The sequence below is a fragment of the Bos indicus genome, chromosome 26, assembly GCF_029378745.1.
Source record: "Bos indicus isolate NIAB-ARS_2022 breed Sahiwal x Tharparkar chromosome 26, NIAB-ARS_B.indTharparkar_mat_pri_1.0, whole genome shotgun sequence".
Taxonomy (NCBI): domain Eukaryota; kingdom Metazoa; phylum Chordata; class Mammalia; order Artiodactyla; family Bovidae; genus Bos; species Bos indicus.
In genome coordinates, this window is record NC_091785.1 from 39,181,476 (window position 1) to 39,200,385 (window position 18,910).

The 18,910-nt window shown below is 44.2% G+C and overlaps 1 long non-coding RNA gene and 1 other non-coding gene across 2 annotated transcripts in view; both read right to left on the reverse strand.

The window, feature by feature from the left end:
- Nucleotides 1-12,841: 12,841 nt before the first annotated feature.
- LOC139180056 (small nucleolar RNA SNORA7) lies at nucleotides 12,842-12,981 on the reverse strand. Its single transcript, XR_011564400.1, has one exon. It is a non-coding gene; the product is annotated as a small nucleolar RNA SNORA7 (small nucleolar RNA).
- A 533-nt stretch (nucleotides 12,982-13,514) lies between these two features.
- The window catches only part of LOC139179992 (uncharacterized), a 38,306-nt gene continuing 32,910 nt past the window's right edge, over nucleotides 13,515-18,910 (reverse strand). Inside the window, exons 2-3 of the long non-coding RNA XR_011564305.1 lie at nucleotides 17,267-17,409; nucleotides 13,515-14,330 (exon numbers count right to left, since the gene is read on the reverse strand). This is a non-coding gene — a long non-coding RNA (uncharacterized lncRNA). The remainder of the gene's footprint in view (nucleotides 14,331-17,266; nucleotides 17,410-18,910) is intronic.

Consider the following 18,910-nt stretch of genomic DNA (forward strand, 5'->3'; position numbering starts at 1 on the left):
ACTATGAACTGTTAGTGAGTAATCATATGTCAACATTGGCCCATTGTTTGCAACAAATGTACCACATAAATGCAAGATAGTAACAATAGGAGAAACTGTGTGGTAGTTCAGTTCAGTTCAGTCCCTCAGTCGTGTCCGACTCTTTGCAACCCCATGAATCACAGCACGCCAGGCCTCCCTGTCCGTCACCAACTCCTGGAGTTCACTCAGACTCACGTCCATCGAGTCAGTGATGCCATCTAGCCATCTCATCCTCTGTCGTCCCCTTCTCCTCCTGCCCCCAATCCCTCCCAGCATCAGAGTCTTTTCCAATGAGTCAACTCTTCACATGAGGTGGCCAAAGTACTGGAGTTTCAGCATTAGCATCATTCCTTCCAAAGAAATCCCAGGGCTGATCTCCTTTAAGATGGACTGGTTGGATCTCCTTGCAGTCCAAGGGACTCTCAAGAGTCTTCTCCAACACCACAGTTCAAAAGCATCAATTCTTCGGTGCTCAACTTTCTTCACAGTCCAACTCTCACATCCATACATGACCACTGGAAAAACCATAGCCCTGACTAGACGGACCTTTGTTGGCAAAATAATGTCTCTGCTTTTGAATATGCTATCTAGGTTGGTCATAACTTTCCTTCCAAGGAGTAAGCGTCTTTTAATTTCATGGCTGCAGTCACCATCTGCAGTGATTTTGGAGCCCCCAAAAATAAAGTCTGACACTGTTTCCACTGTTTCCCCATCTATTTCCCATGAAGTGATGGGACTGGATGCCATGATCTTCATTTTCTGAATGTTGAGCTTTAAGCCAACGTTTTCACTCTCCTCTTTCACTTTCATCAAGAGGCTTTTTAGTTCCTCTTCACTTTCTGCCATAAGGATGGTGTCATCTGCATATCTGAGGTTATTGATATTTCTCCCGGCAATTTTGATTCCAGCTTGTGCTTCTTCCAGCCCAGCGTTTCTCATGATGTACTCTGCATGTAAGTTAAATAAGCAGGGTGACAATATACAGCCTTGACGTACTCCTTTTCCTGTTTGGAACCAGTCTGTTGTTCCATGTCTAGTTCTAACTGTTGCTTCCTGACCTGCATACAAATTTCTCAAGAGGCAGGTCAGGTGGTCTGGTATTCCCATCTCTTTCAGAATTTTCCACAGTTTATTGTGATCCACATAGTCGAAATAGATGTTTTTCTGGAACTCTCTTGCTTTTTCCATGATCCAGCAGATGTTGGCAATTTGGTCTCTGGTTCCTCTGCCTTTCCTAAAACCAGCTTGAACATCTGGAAGTTCACGGTTCACGTATTGCTAAAGCCTGGCTTGGAGAATTTTGAGCATTACTTTACTAGCGTGTGAGATGAGTGCAATTGTGCAGTAGTTTGAGCGTTCTTTGGCATTGCCTTTCTTTGGGATTGGAATGAAAACTGACCTTTTCCAGTCCTGTGGCCACTGTTGAGTTTTCCAAATTTGCTGGCATATTGAGTGCAGCACTTTCACAGTGTCACGTGAGTGTATGTTCCTTGGTTCTTTGTCTCGTCACAACAAAGATTTGGAGCAACGGACATTAAAGCTCTCGGCGCATCACAGCTCTCGGGTCTTGGACAAGCCGTGTTACAGCTCTTAGGCAAATCAGTGTTACAGCTCCATTTTATTTAGAAGATAGCAGGAGAATCCAAGACTCGAAGAGAAGAGAGTGGAGGAGTGCGTGGGGAAGGAGGGGGAGAGAGAGAGAGCGAGAGCGTGCGAGCACACACGCGGGAGATAGAGTCCGAGAGAAAGCGCTTTGGCTCCTCCTTTTATATGTTTTTTCCTCCACCTGGGCCTGCCCTATGCAAATTGGGCTTAGCCGGGAGTGCTGTTTGTTCTACCTGAAGTCTTCACTCTGGTCCTCGGACCTTCCTTTGACCTTCCTTGTCTTTTAGCCACCGCCATTTTGGACTCCTTTTCCCTATTCTACCTACCTAACATTCCCCTCTCAAGAGATGGGAGGCCCAATTCTTTGGGAATAGGGGCATCGAGATCTTTCTGGCTACTTCCTGCTGAACTGGGACGGCAAGGGGTATTGGGCCTCCCCCTCTTGCTAGTCTCGAGCCTCAGAGTCCTTATAGCGGTGTCCAAGGGCGTGTGATGTTTTCTGTGGTCAGCTGTAGTTTTATATCTTTGTTGAACTGGCACTGCATGTTGTAGCTGGTTGACCTGGGCAGAGACAAAATACGTTAGACAATTGACAGTACATGGCAATATAGCATAACAAGGACCAGTAGGGACATTGGTCAATTTTAAATTCACATCACCAGGATAGCTCAAGTCCCTCCTTGTTCAGGGATCAGAAGATCTATCTCCTGTCTGTCTTGGAGTACAATCTCTGTCAAGCTGTGTTGGCTCCTTAGAGTTATCCTGAGAAATCTTATCCCCAGAAACCAGATTTTGGGTGTGTTCATTAGAATGGCATTCATTGGTAGTTCTGAATAGGTATCTGAGATCTCCCTGGGGCTCACAGGTGTATCGAGTGTCCTCTTCTGTTTTCTTCCACGGCTTGACTCATGAGTAGTGAATCCAGGAGTCATGTCCTGGTACCTTGACTGCTGTGGGGGTAGAAAGTATTACAGGGTGGGGGCCCTTCCATGTGGGCTGGAGTTGAGCCTTTGGGGACCCATCTTTCCAGACTTTAATTAGGACTTGAGTTCCTGGAGCATATAGTGGTGACTCTTTAGAATCTTTTGGGTCCTGGTTCATACCCCACAAGCGTATATCCTGTTGGAATTGCCCAGTGGCTATGGTATAAGACTGGAGGGTCTGAACCTCTGGATCTAGGAAGGGGCCATTGACATAAACAAAAGGTTTCCCATATAGCATCTCATAAGGACTAAGACCAACCTGTTCCTTAGGGGCAATGCGGGTGCAGAGGAGAGCTATTGGTAAAGCCTCCTTCCATCCCAGGGAGGTCTCCTGGGTTATCTTTTTTATGCTGATTTTAAGAATTGATTGGCTCTTTCTACCTTTCCTGAAGATTGAGGCCTCCAGGCACAATGGAGATAATAAGTAATGCCCAATGCTTTCGAGACTCCTTGGGTGACCTTAGAAGTAAATGATGTCCCATTGTCACTTTGTAATGACCTGGGCAGACCAGATCTTGGAATGATTTCATGGAGCAATTTTTTTATTACATTCTCAGCCTTCTCAGTCCGGGTGGGAAAGCCTTCAATCCATCCTGTGAATGTATCTATCATAACTAGTAGGTATTTGTACCCTTGAGAAACTGGCATCTGGGTGAAGTCCATCTGCCAGTCCTCTCCTGGGTAGGCCCACGTCATTGGATGGACTGGGCCAGCTGAGGTCTTCGAGCTCCTTGCTAATGCTAAGTCACTTCAGTCGTGTCCGACTCTGTGCGACCCCATAGACGGCAGCCCACCAGGCTCCCCCGTCCCTGGGATTCTCCAGGCAAGAACACTGGAGTGGGCTGCCATTTCCTTCTCCAATGCATCAAAGTGAAAAGTGAAAGTGAAGTCGCTCAGTCGTATCTGACTCTTAGCGACCCCATGGATTGCAGCCTACCAGGCTCCTCCGTCCATGGGATTTTCCAAGCAAGAGTACTGGAGTGGGGTGGCATTGCCTTCTCCGTTCGAGCTCCTTGGGGGTTGTTTAATTGGCAAGTGGGACAAGAGGAGACCACCTGTCTTACAGTTGTTTGGAAGCCTGTTCCTCTGAAGGACCTTTCTAGTAATCTTTGGAGGGCCTTTTCTCCTAAATGAGTAGTGGCATGTAAGGAGTTAACCAACTTCCATTGGAGGTTTCCAGGCAGAAAAAGGAGTCCCTCCTTTTGGAACCACCCCATATGATCTTGAAAGCCCTCACTCTTAGCTTTAAGAGTCTCACCTTCAGTATATGAAGGAGTTTCTGGCAAATTAGTCTGTGAAACTAAGGTGGCAATCCCTATTAGGTCATGGTTCTGTAATGCTGCTCTCCTAGCTGCCTGAGCAGCTGCTTGGTTACCTCGTGCCACTTCCGTGTTCCCTTTTTGGTGTCCTTTACAGTGGGAGACTGAAATCTCAGTGGGCAGATGGACTGCCTCCAAGAGTCAAAGAATATGATCACCATATTTGATTGGGGACCCTCGGGTGGTCAAGTGGCCCCTTTCTTTCCAAACAGCCGCATGTGCATGTAGCACCAGAAAGGCATACTTGGAGTCAGTGTAAATGGCTATTCTTTTTCCTTTTCCCAGCTCTAAAGCTCGAGTCAGGGCTATGAGCTCAGCTAATTGGGCTGAAGTGCCTGGTGGCAGAGGCTTAGCCTCTATGGTCTCAAAATTGGAGACTACTGCATATCTAGCTCTTCTTTTTCCATCCAAGACAAAGCTGCTTCCATCAGTGTACCAGATTTCCTCAGGATTGGTCAGAGGATCTTCTGACAATCCCTCTTGGGGTTTTGTCCAGTGGTCCAAGGTTTCTAGACAAGAGTGAAAGGGGAGAGAGCCCTCGGGGGTAGGGAGGAGAGTGGCTGGGTTAAGAACCTCACAAGGGGATGTAGTGAGGCCTGGATTTTCTATCAGCATTACTTGATATCTGAGGATTCTTTGATCAGACATCCATAAATAGCATCTCCCATTTAGGAGTTGTTTTACTTGGTGGCTGGTAAAAATAGTTTGCCCCCAAAGGAGAGTTTTAAAGTATCTTCTATCATGATTGCAATAGCTGCAAGATTTCGAAGGCAGGGCGGCCAACCTCGGGAAGTTGGATCGAGCCTCTTGGATAAGTAAGCTACAGGCTGGGGCTCAGATCCCAACCTTTGAGTTAACACTCCCAAGGCCATTCCCTCTCTTTCATGGACATAAAGTTGGAGTGCTTTTTCTGGGTCTGGCAACCTCAAGGCAGGTGCCTGAGTTAAGGCCTGTTTTAGTGTAGCCTCTGCCTTCTTTTGAGGAGTTCCCCACATCAGTGGGATTGAATCATCTCGTCCCTTTAAGCTTTCATATAAGGGCTGGGCAGTTAGACCATAGTTGGGTATCCAGATTCTACAATACCCAGTTAGCCCCAGGAAAGCTCTCAATTGTTTTCGAGTCGTGGGGGAGGGCAACTGGAGGATTCCTTGTACCTGATCAGAGGACAGCCTCCTGGACCCGTGTGTAATCTGAACTCCCAGGTAAGTGACCTTTGTCTCGACCATCTGTGCCTTAGCACGGGAGACTTTATATCCCCTTTCTGCCAAGAAGTTTAGAACCTGAATTGCATGTTGTTGGGCGCTTTTCTCATCTGGAGAACAGATTAGTAGGTCATCTATGTATTGTAATATTTTCCCATTAGGTCTCAGGTCCAGATCTAGGAGATCCCCGCTAAGGGCCTGTCCAAACAGGTGGGGGCTATCTCTGAACCCCTGAGGTAATACTGTCCAAGTCATCTGTTGGTGTTTTTCTCCTGGGGCCTCCCACTCAAAGGAAAAAAGGTATTGGGATTCTTTAGCCAGTGGTATGCAAAAAAATGCATCTTTGAGATCCAAGACTGTAAACCACTTGGCACTGGGTGGGATTTCTCCCAAGGTTACATAGGGATTGGGTACTGTGGGATGGAGGGGGACTACAGCTTCATTTGTGATCCAGAGATCTTGAACCATTCGCCAGGTTCCGTCTTTTTTCTTTACTGAGAGGATTGGGGTGTTACATGGCGAACTGGTGGGGACCAATAGCCCACAAGCAAGGAATTTATTTATTAAAGGCTGTAGTCCCTCCCGAGCCTCTCTTTTGAGAGGATATTGTTTCTGGTTAGGAAACCGAGTGGGATCTCGGAGGACAATGATGACCGGTTCAGCTTGGTGGGCTCGTCCAGGAATCCCCTGGCCCCACACCTGGGGGTTAATTTTGTCTTCCCATAGTTTTTGGTCCCTCTCTATTGAAGGTGTAATGGGTTCTTCAGTAGTAACCAGGAGCTGTAGAGCTCTACGGGCTCTATGGGCTCTACCCATCACAAGGGTGGTCCCCAGTTTAGTGAGTATATCTCTTCCCAATAAGGGGGTAGGACACTCAGGGACCACCAGAAACTGGTGGGAAAATATTTGTCCATCCCAGCAACAAAGAAGTGCTCGGGTGAATCTTTTAGTAGTTGCTTTTCCTCTAGCACCCAAAATGGTACAGGTTTGGGAGGAGAAGGCTCCGGAATAGGAGATCAAGACAGAGTAGGTAGCCTCTGTGTTAACCAAGAAATTCTCGGACCTACCTGCCACATCCAGTTGCACCCTTGGCTCCAGCCCCGTGATGGTTATCTGTGACAGGCGGGCTGGCTGGAGCGAGCCGCTTCAGTCCTCTTGAACCATCTTGAGGGTAGGCTTGGCACTTGACCTTGAGGCTCTTGGGTCCCGAGGACAGAGTGCCGCCCAATGTCCCAGTTGATGGCATTTGTGGCAAGCCGTTCTAGGAGACTTGTCACGGTTTGGACACTCTTTGGCCCAATGCCCCCCCTGTCTACAGATCAGGCATCTGTCTTGTGCCTTGTCCCTCAAGGACTCGGGGTTTGCCATAGGGCTTCTCTGGAGGGCAGCCAGGATCTGGGCATGCCTTGTCTCTTTCTTTCTCTCCTTCTGGGCCTTGGCCTCCTTCTCCTGTTCCCTGTTATAAAAGGTATTGGTGGCTGTCTGGACCATCTCATCTAAAGAGGCAGCAGGGTCCTGCTGTTGTAGCTGCTGTAACTTAATTCTGATATCTGATGTACATTGGAACAGGAATTTGTCCTTTAAAATCACCCGTCCCATGTAAGAGTCTAAGTCCAGGTTGGTAAACTTTTGGAGTGCCTCTTTTAGCCTCTCCAGAAAGGCAATGGGGTTCTCATTGGGCTCCTGAGTTATTGCTGAGCCCCGAGCATAGCTAATTACTTTTTGTTGGGCTGCTTTCAGTCCTGCCTTCACACAGATTAGAAAATGATCTCTTTCCCAGATGTGCTCCGGGTCATTATAATTCCAATTAGGATCAGAGGAGGGGACTGCAGTTTCCCCTACTGGGTATCTATCACTGGACATGTGAGCCCTGTTGCATACCTCCGGGCTTCCTTTAAGACCCTGGTATGTTCAGGATCAGATAAAGTTTGACTAAATATGACCATGATGTCTTTCCACGTCAAGTCAAAGGCCAAGGTAATATGTTGGAATGTATCTATATGTTTGCCTGGGTCATCTGTATAGCTTCCCAGGTCTTGTTTGATCTGCCTTAGTTCTAAGAGGGAGACGGGCTTATGGACCCGGGCTGGTCCGAATTCTCCTCCAATTTCAACTAAGGGACATACTCTAGCTGGCTTTTGTGGAGGAGGTGCTCACGGATATGGGGGCACGTTTGGGTACGAGGAAGGAGCACCAGGCAACTCGGGAGCTGTGGGAGGTGAGCCTTCACGAGGGGGTTCCTTTTCTTGGTTGCCTGTGCCTAACACCATTTGCCTAGTGGGCTCACTTTTAGGGCATACTACAATCCCATACTTAAGACAGAGTTCCTTCATATCTCTTAGTCGGAAGAAAATTTGGACATAGGGGGTCTCTGTCCATTTCCCTTGTCTTTTGCAGAATAATTCTAGTTGCAGGATGGTATTGTAATTTAAAGTTCCATCCTCAGGCCAGTGTTCCTCGTCCCCCAGTGGATACTGTGGCCACACAGTGGCACAAAAGAATTTCAAACGACTTCTCCTTAGAGCTAGAGGGTCGAACAGCTTCCAGTTATCAAGGATACAATTCAAGGGCATCTGCCGGGAAGTGGATTGGTTATTTCCCATCTGAAAGACAGTCATGACAGGGGAAGAAAAAGACCTCTTTTGATTTCCTTAAGGGTGAGTCTTTCTGAAGTTTATCCTACCCAGAACTGTTGCAACCTGAGAGCCAGGCGTCCCCGGGTCAGGGTGCAGATCCCCAGACAGGCAGATCCCCTGGCAGGCTGAGGCATGACAGCCTCCTAGAGATCTAATCCCTGGGCAGGTCGAGGCGTGATGACCTCCTGGGACCCCTGGGACTAGAGGATCCCCGAACAGGCTGAGGTGTGACAACCTTTCGAAGACCGATCCCTAGGCAGGTCAAGGCGTGATGACCTCCTGGGACCCCCCGGACTAGAGTTTGGGCGTCCCCAACATCTCCAGTGTGACCAGTATTGGGTAGGATTAGGGGGTTGGATATTATAGAGTATTTCCCTCCCAAGGCCAACTATTTTCTGGTTGTCTCTCCAGAAGATTGTAGAGGCAACCTTGTGGGTCTGGATGGGGCTCAGGAAAAGAGCATGAAACGGGAGGGAAGGGGGCAGAGCACAAACTTTGAAAGAATGGCATAGCACAAGGGTATAATGTAAACCAATTAAAATCAATTGGGTCCAAGATGACAAGTCAAATTCAAATAAACCTTAATCCCCAATCTATAAGCCAACAGACACACCCAGAGGTGGCAAGACAGCGCCAAGGCACAAGGTCAGAAGAGGGAGGAGTGAGTGGTTCCCCAATGGCTGGGATGATCCTCTCACTCATTAGCATATGAATTCCATCCCCTCACAAAACCTAGCCAAGCCTAATACCATGGCCTCAGCCCTTGCCCTTGGCAATGGTTCACACCCTGAAGGGTGGCTTCTTTCTGGATCCTAACAAATCTACCTCTTATGCTTTGTCTCTCAATGAATTTTTGCAATGAGACATCAGAGCCTGAGTTTCATTAGTTTTGGCCGGGCTTGAGTCCCGGGAGAGAGCTGAAGGACAGGAGGAAAAAGCAGTGGGAAAAACATGCCAAGGAATCCCCTTCATAGCCCGTCAGAAAAATTTACTAAATATCTGACCCGTGCTCACAGTTTCATTGGTCTGATCCTTGGCACAGAGAAGAGAAAGGACAGAAGAACCTCCCTCGGCTTGTGTAACAGCTACTGGGGCTCAGCAGATAGCGCCTCTGGGACATGCTGAGGAGTAGCCTCTCCAGAGTCCCTCAATTGTGCCCCTGCCACCCGCCTGTTTGCGGGAGGTTCGAGGAAACAAGAAACGGGAGATTGTAAAGGTCCCTCCAGTCATAGGAGCGAGGACCTCTTTCTTACCTGAACTGGAGGTCTTCTGGAATCTGAGACTAGGCTGTGTGAGCTTTCTGCTGAGCTCATTTTTCGCTGTCCCGGTTTCCAGCACGATGGGCCTTCCCCTGCGCTGGGTTTCTTCGCCTTCCGCTTCTAGTGCGGGAGCTTTGCTGAGTTGGGCTCCTGTTGTGCTTGGCCTCTTCCACGCAGAGGTTGTTTCAGCCAGGTTATATCCGAGTCACGGCACCAGAGATGTCACGCGAGTGTATGTTCCTCGGTTCTTTGTCTCATCACAACAAAGATTTGGAGCAACGGACATTAAAGCTCTCGGCGCATCACAGCTCTCGGGTCTTGGACAAACCGTGTTACAGCTCTTAGGCAAATCAGTGTTACAGCTCCATTTTATTTAGAAGATAGCAGGAGAATCCAAGACTCAAGAGAAGAGAGTGGAGGAGTGCGTGGGGGGGTGGGGGGAGAGAGACAGGGGGAGAGAGAGAGAGAGAGAGCGCGCGTGTGCGCGCACACATGGGAGAGAAAGCGCTTTGGCTCCTCCTTTTATATGTTTTTTCCTCCACCTGGGCCTGCCTTATGCAAATTGGGCTTTGCCAGGAGTGCTGTTTGTTCTACCTGAAGTCTTCACTCTGGTCCTCGGACCTTCCTTTGACCTTCCTTGTCTTTTAGCCACCGCCATTTTGGACTCCTTTTCCCTATTCTACCTACCTAACAACAGCATCATCTTTCAGGATTTGAAATAGCTCAACTGGAATTCCATCACCTCCACTAGCTTTGTTCGTAGTGATGCTTTCTAAGGCCCCCTTGACTTCACAATCCAGGATGTCTGGCTCTAGGTGGTGATCACACCATCGTGATTATCTGGGTTGTGAAGATCTTTTTTGTACAGTTCTTCTGTGTATTCTTGCCACCTCTTCTTAATATCTTCTGCTTCTCTTAGGTCCATACCATTTCTGTCCTTTATTGAGCCCATCTTTGCATGAAATGTTTCCTTGGTATCTCTAATTTTCTTGAAGAGATCTCTAGTCTTTCCCATTCTGTTGTTTTCCTCTATTTCTTTGCATTGATCGCTGAGGAAGGCTTTCTTATCTCTTCTTGCTATTCTTTGGAACTCTGCATTCAGATGCTTATATCTTTCCTTTTCTCCTTTGCTTTTCACTTCTCTTCTTTTCACAGCTATTTGTAAGGCCTCCCCAGACAGCCATTTTGCTTTTTTGCATTTCTTTTCCATGGGGATGGTCTTGATCCCTGTCTCCTGTACAATGTCACGAACCTCAGTCCATAGTTCATCAGGCACTCTATCTATCAGATCTAGTCCCTTAAATCTATTTCTCACTTCCACTGTATAATCATAAGGGATTTGATTTAGGTCATACCTGAATGGTGTAGTGGTTTTCCCTACTTTCTTCAATTTCAGTCTGAATTTGGCAATAAGGAGTTCATGATCTGAGCCACAGTCAGCTCCTGGTCTTGTTTTTGTTGACTGTATAAAGCTTCTCCATCTTTGGCTGCGAAGAATATGATCAATCTGATTTCAGTGTTGACCATCTGGTGATGTCCATGTGTAGAGTCTTCTCTTGTGTTGTTGGAAGAGGGTGTTTGTTATGACCAGTGCATTTTCTTGGCAAAACTCTATTATAGTCTTTGCCCTCCTTCATTCCGTATTCCAAGGCCAAATTTGCCTGTTACTCGAGGTGTTTCTTGACTTCCTACTTTTGCATTCCAGTCCCCTATAATGAAAAGGACATCTTTTTTGGGTGTTAGTTCTAAAAGGTCTTGTAGGTCTTCACAGAACCATTCAACTTCAGCTTCTTCAACGTTACTGGTTGGGGCATAGACTTAGATTACTGTGATATTGAATGGTTTGCCTTGGAAATGAAAAGAGATCATTCTGTTGTTTTTGAGATTGCATCCAAGTACTGCATTTCAAACTCTTTTGTTGACCATGATGGCTACTCCACTTCTTTTGAGGGATTCCTGCCCGCAGTAGTAATATAATGGTCATCTGAGTTAAATTCACCCATTCCAGTCCATTTTAGTTCACTGATTCCTAGAATGTCAACGTTCACTCTTGCCATCTCTTGTTTGACCACTTCCAATTTCCCTGATTCATGGACCTGACATTCCAGGTTCCTATGCAATATTGCTCTTTACAGCATCGGAACTTTGTACTTTCTGCACCATTTTTCTGTAACCTTCAGTTCAGTTCAGTTCAGTGGCTCAGTCGTGTCCGACTCTTTGCAACCCCATGAATCACAGTACACCAGGCCTCCCTGTCCATCACCAACTCCCGGAGTTCACTCAAACACGTCCATCGAGTCAGTGATGCCATCCAGCCATCTCATCCTCTGTTGTCCCCTTCTCCTCCTGCCCCCAATCTCTCCCAGCATCAGGGTCTTTTCCAATGAGTCAACTCTTCACATGAGGTGGCCAAAGTATCAGAGTTTCAGCTTTAGCATCAGTCCTTCCAAAGAAATCCCAGGGCTGATCTACTTTAGAATGGACTGGTTGGATCTCCTTGCAGTCCAAGGGACTCTCAAGAGTCTTCTCCAACACCACAGTTCAAAAGCATCAATTCTTCGGTGCTCAACCTTCTTCACAGTCCAACTCTCACATCCATACATGACCACCGGAAAAACCATAGCCTTGACTAGACAGACATTTGCTGGCAAAGTAATATCTCTGCTTTTGAATATGCTGTCTAGGTTGGTCATAACTTTCCTTCCAAGGAGTAAGCGTCTTTTAATTTCATGGCTGCAGTCACCATCTGCAGTGATTTTGGAGCCCCAAAAAATAAAGTCTGACAGTGTTTCCATTGTTTCCCCATCTATTTCCCATGAAGTGATGGACCTCAAAACTGCTCAGAAATAAAGTCCACTACAAAGTGGGAGGGGGGAAATGGTGTCTTTGTATCTTTTTGAACTTTTTTCATACACTGTAACATTCATACACTGTATGAAATTCATACACTTTATACACTGTAAGATTCAGCCATATTTTATGTATTTAGTTCATTCATTTTCACTCTTGTATAAGATGCCAGCTGGTGAACATATCAGATTTTGTCTGATTTCTCATGAATGGACATTTGGGTTTCTTCTAGGTTTTTGCTACTGTGAGCAATGCTGCTATGAACATTTTTGTACTCTTCTGTTACAGATTTACAAGAGCTTTCTTTGGTTTGTGTGAGTCTATATGTAAAAGTAGGTTTGTTGAGTCATGGGGTGGTGAGTATTCAATTTTAGAAGATAATGTCAAATGTTTTTTCCAAAGTGGATACACAGATTTGCACTCCCATTAGGATTATATAGGAGGTTTTATGAGTGGATCCATAACTTCTTCAACACTTGCTTTGTCAGACTTTTTACACTTATCAATCAAGATGTTAGCTCACTGTGGACTTAATTTGCATTTAATAATCAATAACATTGAGTGTCTCTTCATATTTAATAGCCATATGTGTTTCCTCTTTTTTTTTTTTTTTTTTTTTTTTTTTATTTTTTTATTTTTTTATTTTTTTTTTTTATTTTTTTATTTTTTTTTTTTTTATTTTTTTTTTTTTTTTTTTACTTTTTTTTTTTTATTTTTTTATTTTTTTTTTTATTTTTTTTTTTTTTTTTTTTTTTTTTTTTTTTTTTTTTTTTTTTTTTTTTTTTTTTATTTTTTTTTTATTTTTTTTTTTTTTTTTTTTTTTTTTTTTTTATTTTTTTATTTTTTTTTTATTTTTTTTTTTTTTTTTTTTTTTTTTTTATTTTTTTTTTTATTTTTTTTTTTTTTTTTTTATTTTTTTTTTTTTTATTTTTTTTTTTATTTTTTTATTTTTTTTTTTTTTTATACTCTTGTTGCAGAGTGTCTTCCAATCACCAGATACTGAGCAAACTGGGAATGGAATGGGTACCTCTGCCAGGCTTGCTTTCCCTCCCGACTCCGAAGCTGGCAGAATACAAGCCATTCTCCAGATGCGATCCTGGGAGGTTTGTGTTTCCTCTTCTGAAAAATGCGTGTTTATATCTTTTGTCCATTTCTCTATTAGGTTATATATGCTTTTCTTCATTGATTTTAAGGAATTCTTGATGCTGATCCTTTCTCAGTTATGTATATTGCAAATATCTTCTCCCAGTTTGTAAGCTGTCTCTTTAAATGCCTTTAATGAACAAAAGTGCTTAATTTTTTTAATTAATTACTTATTTATTTTTGGCAGTACCTAGTGGCTTCCGAGATCTAGTTCCTGGACCAAGGGTTAAACCCACACCCTCAGCAGTGAAAGCACAGATTCCTAACCTTTACACCACTAGGGAAGTCCCCAAAGTGCTTAATTTTAAAGTGGTCAAATCTGTTTGGAGTGTGTGTCTTGTTTAAGAAATATTTTCCTACCTCAACTTCTAAATCACGGATTCCAAAAGATACTCATCCATGGAGTCTACTAAAAGTTTTTAAACTTAATATTTGAAATTTAAGTCATTAATCTACCTGGAGTTAAATTTTATACAAATATAGGGTAGAGATCCAATTTCATATTTTTCCACATTTATAATCATTATTTTAAAATTCCATTCATTGAACAGTTCCACACAGTGTTTCCCATTTGATCTGACATGCTCCTTGTGTCATCATGTAATTTGGGTCCTTAGAAGATCAAGAGATGCATTGAAGGAAAATTTATGAAGGGTGAAATAGGACAGGAATAGGCAAAAATCCCACAATACCTGTTGGACACTTGTGAAAAGGGAAGTGGGCAAGGAGGTTTGGCTAGGAATTGCCTCCAACTTGGTGCAACTTGGAGCTAACGTTGACGAGGTCATTGGAGACCCTCAGAGGAAAGTTTGCCTTTTAGTGGAGACCCATGTCAGACAGAAATGGCTCTGCTCCTGTACCCCTGCTGTCTCAGCCACTGGCTCAAAGCAGCCTTGGGTGAGAGCGTGGTCTCTGCACAAATGCTGCAGTGGCTATAAAGTTGCTGTCTTCTAATCTGGGTGAGATCTAGAGGTTGTCCACTAACTGTGCTCTGAGCCCCAGGTTCTCTTGGAGGGAATTTCGAGTAAGGTACCTTCATGGTTACCAGAGTCCTGTGCCAAAGTTTCTGACATGCACAGGTTTGTTTCCGGGCTCTCTGGTCTATGCCTGTTGTCAGCATAAAATTATTATCTTCATGAGAAGTTCGAATCATAGGGTTAGTCTTCTCCTTTCTGCTTTTCCCTAGAAGAATCCATCTATTCTCAGTCCCTCTGTGCTCAGTCACTCGATCGTGTCCGACTCTTTGCAGTCCCATGAACTGTAAGCTGCCAGGTCCTCTGTCCCTGGGATTCTCCAGGCAAGAACACTGGATCTGGTAGAAAGAAGAAAGTGAAGTCGCTCAGTAGTGTCCAACTCTTTGCGACCCCATGGACTGTAGGCCTACCAGGCTCCTCTGTCCATAGGATTTTCCACGCAAGAATACTGAATCAGTATTCTTAGATAGATAGAGTTGCTTAGATAGAGTAGGTTGCTATTTCTTACTCCAGGAGATCTTTCTGACCCAGGGATTGGGTCTCTTGTGTCTTTACCACTGCGCCACCAGGGTTCTCTTCCACATGTGTTCCGAGGTTTTAAGTGGAGGAATAGTATCAGGCCTATACTGGAGCAGAAAAACTCAAGCAGGTGTCTAGATTATCACAGGGATGAAAGATTTCAGGCTGAGAGAGCTTCTGGGCTAAATTTCAACAAGTAAGAGAAAAGGAGTTACAAATTGAGTAGATTTAGGCACGAGGCAATGGCAACCCACTCCAATACTCTTGCCTGGAAAATTCCAAGGACGGAAGAGCCTGGTAGGTGGCAGTCCATGGGGTCACACAGAGTCAGACACGACTGAGCGACTTCACTTTCCCTTTTCACTTTCATGCATTGGAGAAGGAAATGGCGACCCACTCCAGTGTTCTTGCCTGGAGAATCCCAGGGACGAGGGAGCCTGGTGGGCTGCTGTCTATGGGGTTGCACAGAGTCGGACACGACTGAAGTGATTTAGCAGCAGCAGCAGCAGCAGGGAGTAGCAATGAAAAAGACAAAGTTATGGATACAAGATAACAGGATGGCAGTAAGGTGGGAGAAGGGAAAAAAAACAAGCTAGCTCCCATGTTAATGGCTTGCCTATCTTCCCAGATGGTGAATTCTTTCACTGAGTTAGAAACACAGGAAGAGCGGGTTTTAGGGAAAGTACATTTGGTTTTGCTTTCAATGATTGCACATATATTTAAAGCTGCCCAGCATTCAAATGAATATGGAAGTCTAGAGCTCAGGGACCCAGACTAGCTACTGGAGTAAAAAATCTGTAGGTGTAACTGAGGTCTGAGGCGAGAGAAAGTATCTCCTGGGGAGGGTATGGAAGGAGGGCTGAGAATATGAGAGGACACTAACACATAACGAAAATCAAAGAAACGACCTTAGAAAATTGATAAAGATCAGTCAAAAGGAAAGGCTCCTACCCGAAACCCATTTGGATGGATACTATGGAAAATGCCAGAAAAAGTAAATAAAACAACAAGTGTTGGCGGGGATGAGCAGAAATTGGGACCCTTGGGCCCTGTCAATGAGAATGTAAAATGGTGCAAAACAGTATGGCAGTTCCTCAAAATTAAAAACAGAATTACCATATGAGTCAAGAATTCCACTTCTGAATATATACCCCCGAGAAATTAAAAGTAGGATCTCAGAGAGAAACCATACACCCATGTTCATAGCAGCATTACGACAGCCAAAAGGTGGAGGCAACACACGTGCCCGCTGATGGATGGATGCATAAACAAAACGTGGCCTATACGTGCAATGAAATTATTATTCACCTTTCAAAAGGAAGGCGGTTCCGACACATGCTACAACGTGGATGAACCTTGAAGGTATCCTGCTAAGTGAAATAAGCCAGTCACAAAGGTCAAATATTGTATGGCTCCACTTATAGGAGGGGCCTAGAATAGTCAAATTCAGAGAGTAGGTAGAAGGGTGAGGGCTGGGGGTTTGGGGCGGATGCCGGTGTTTAATGGGCACAGAGTCTCAGTTTGAGATGATGAAAACGTTGCAGCGATGGATGGTGCTGATGGCTGTCTAAAACGAATGTGCTTAATGCCACTGAACTGTACACTTAAAAATGGTATCCATGGTAAATTTTGTTGTATATATTTTACCGCAATCTTTTAAAAAGAGTCTGAGAGACATTTTGTCAAGAAGGTGAAATGTAATTAATACCTAGTTTGTTCGCTTTTACTGAAAGGAGAGCAAACAACTGAGGGAGAATTGGGAGATAATGTAAACAAGTACATGAAAAACCAAGCAGAAAATAAGACACTTACCAACTCCATGAAAAGGAATTTATATTGGATAGGAGAAGTAATTGTATTGTTTGGCTCAGCTGTGCATAACATTTACATGGTCATAATAAAGACACTGAAAATTGATTTAACCAAAATTATATTACAGCAAAATATGTGTTTGTGTGGTAGATGAGGGGTGAAAGATAAATTCTCATCTTTTATAGCTGAAGTCAATAGATAATACCTAAAATTGAGGAACCGGGAAATGGAAATACAGTCAAGCTATTTAAAGATAGGGAGTAAATACTGAAAACGGATGATTCTGGGAAGAGGAAATGGAAGAGGTTCCAGAATTTCTGGTTTCCTGACAAGCCTTATACATGTTGATATTTTAAAAACTACATAGATAGAGCTGATAAAAATTAGAATTCATCTACAAAGAAAAGAAAGCATCAACATGGTTGCACCAATGGAAAAATTAACCCTCCCCTCCCCAATGCTAAGCCTTAGACCTAAGAGGATGGCACCCCACTCCAGTACTCTTGCCTGGAAAATCCCATGGATGGAGGAGCCTGGTAGGCTGCAGTCCACGGGGTCACTAAGAGTCGGATATGACTGAGCGACTTCACTTTCACTTTTCACTTTCCTGCATTGGAGAAGGAAATGGCAACCCACTCCAGTGTTCTTGCCTGGAGAATCCCAGGGATGGTGGAGCCTGGTGGGCTGCCGTCTATGGGGTCGCACAGAGTTGGACACGACTGAAGTGACTTAGCAGCTTAGCAGCAGACCTAAGAGGGTGCTATAAATGATGAAAGGCCTTTACTTTTTGTAAAATCTACCAACTAAAACATGTAGCAAAAGGCTGATCTAAATTAAAATCAGACAAATGAGGAACATAGACATGTTGAAAAACCAGCCCATAGCAATCTCAGCCTCTGCTGCATGCAAAGTCATTTAGAAACAATTTCAAAAAGTCACCAACCTCTGATCTGATGAAAAGGGTCCTCAAGTCTGTGGTTTGTGACAGTGGGGACCAGGGTCTGTTAGGTTCTCCAGAGTCCTTAACGTGATGCTCTTTCCTATAGTCCTTCAACTCCCCTATCTCAAGTCTGTTAGATCAGGACCCTAAATTGAACACAATCATCAGTTAAGAGACTCTACGTTAATTTCTCACCTCTAACCACTTTGGAAAACAATCTGGCAGTTACCTATAAAATTAAACATAAAAATTACTATATGGTCCAGCTATCCCACTCTGATTTATTTACTCAAGTGAAATGAAAGTTTATTTCATTTCACAAAACCCATGTCAGGAATGTTTATAGAGCTGTATTCATAGTCACCAAACACTGGACATATCTTGTGACAATTTTATGCCAACTCGGTTAGACAGCAGTGCCCAGTTGTTTGGTCACACATTAGTCCAGATGCTGCTGTGGGGATATTTTTGTACATGTGACTAACATTTACAGTTTACTTAGTAAAGAAGGTTATCTTCAATAATGTGGGTGGGCCTCATTAAATCATTTGAGGGTCTAAAGAGCAATCACTGACATTTCCCAGAGAAGAAATTCTGCCTTGAAAATGTAGCATAGAAGTCCTGCCTGTGTCACCAGACTGCTGGCCTACCCTTCAGCTTTTGGACTTGTCTCACACTCATATGAACTAATTCCTCAGAATGAATTCTTTTTCTTGATAGACACAGATGCAGATATTGATACAGATGATATAGATAGGTATAGATGTATATATGCATCTATAGATGTATATATGCATGTATTATATGTATAAATATATATACATATATATGTGTATATACAGGCTTCCCTGGTGGCCCATATGGTAATCAATCTGCCTCTGATGTGGGAGACCTGGGTTCAATTCCTGGGTCAGGAAGATGCCCTGGAGAAGAGAATGGCAACCCATTCCAGTATGCTTGCCTGGAGAATTCCATGGACAGAGGACCCTAGTGTGCTACAGTCCATGGAGTCACAAAGAGTCAGATACAACTGAGCAAGAGCGAGAGAGATGTGTATACACACACCCACACACATATATGTATCCTACTGGATCTACTTTTCTGGAGATTGATACATATCAGTCCTGATTGATATATATCCTAAATGTCCTTAAACTTCTGAATAAACTGATACACTATTCATACAATGGAATCCCACTTAACAATGAAAAGGAATGAAATTTGCATGCAACAAGAGGAATGAATCTCAAATACATTATGCTTTATTCTTTCATTCAAAAGAAGCCAGGTTCCAAAGTCTACATGCTGTGCGACTCCATTTATATGAAATTCTGAAAAAGACAAAACTGTAGGAATGGAAGACAGGTAAGTGGTTGCCAGAGGTTGAGGGCTGGACGAGGAGTTGACTATAGAAGAGTCTGTGGAGATTTGGGCTATAATAGAACTGCTTTATAGCTTGATTTTGAATAGTTCAGTTCAGTCTGACTCTTTGCAACACCATGGACTGCACCATGCCAGGCCTCCCTGTCCATCACCAACTCCTGGAGTTTATCCAAACTCGTGTCCATTGAGTTGGTGATGCCATCCAACCATCTCATCCTCTGTCGTCCCCTTCTCCTCCTGCCTTCAATCTTTCCCAGCATCAGG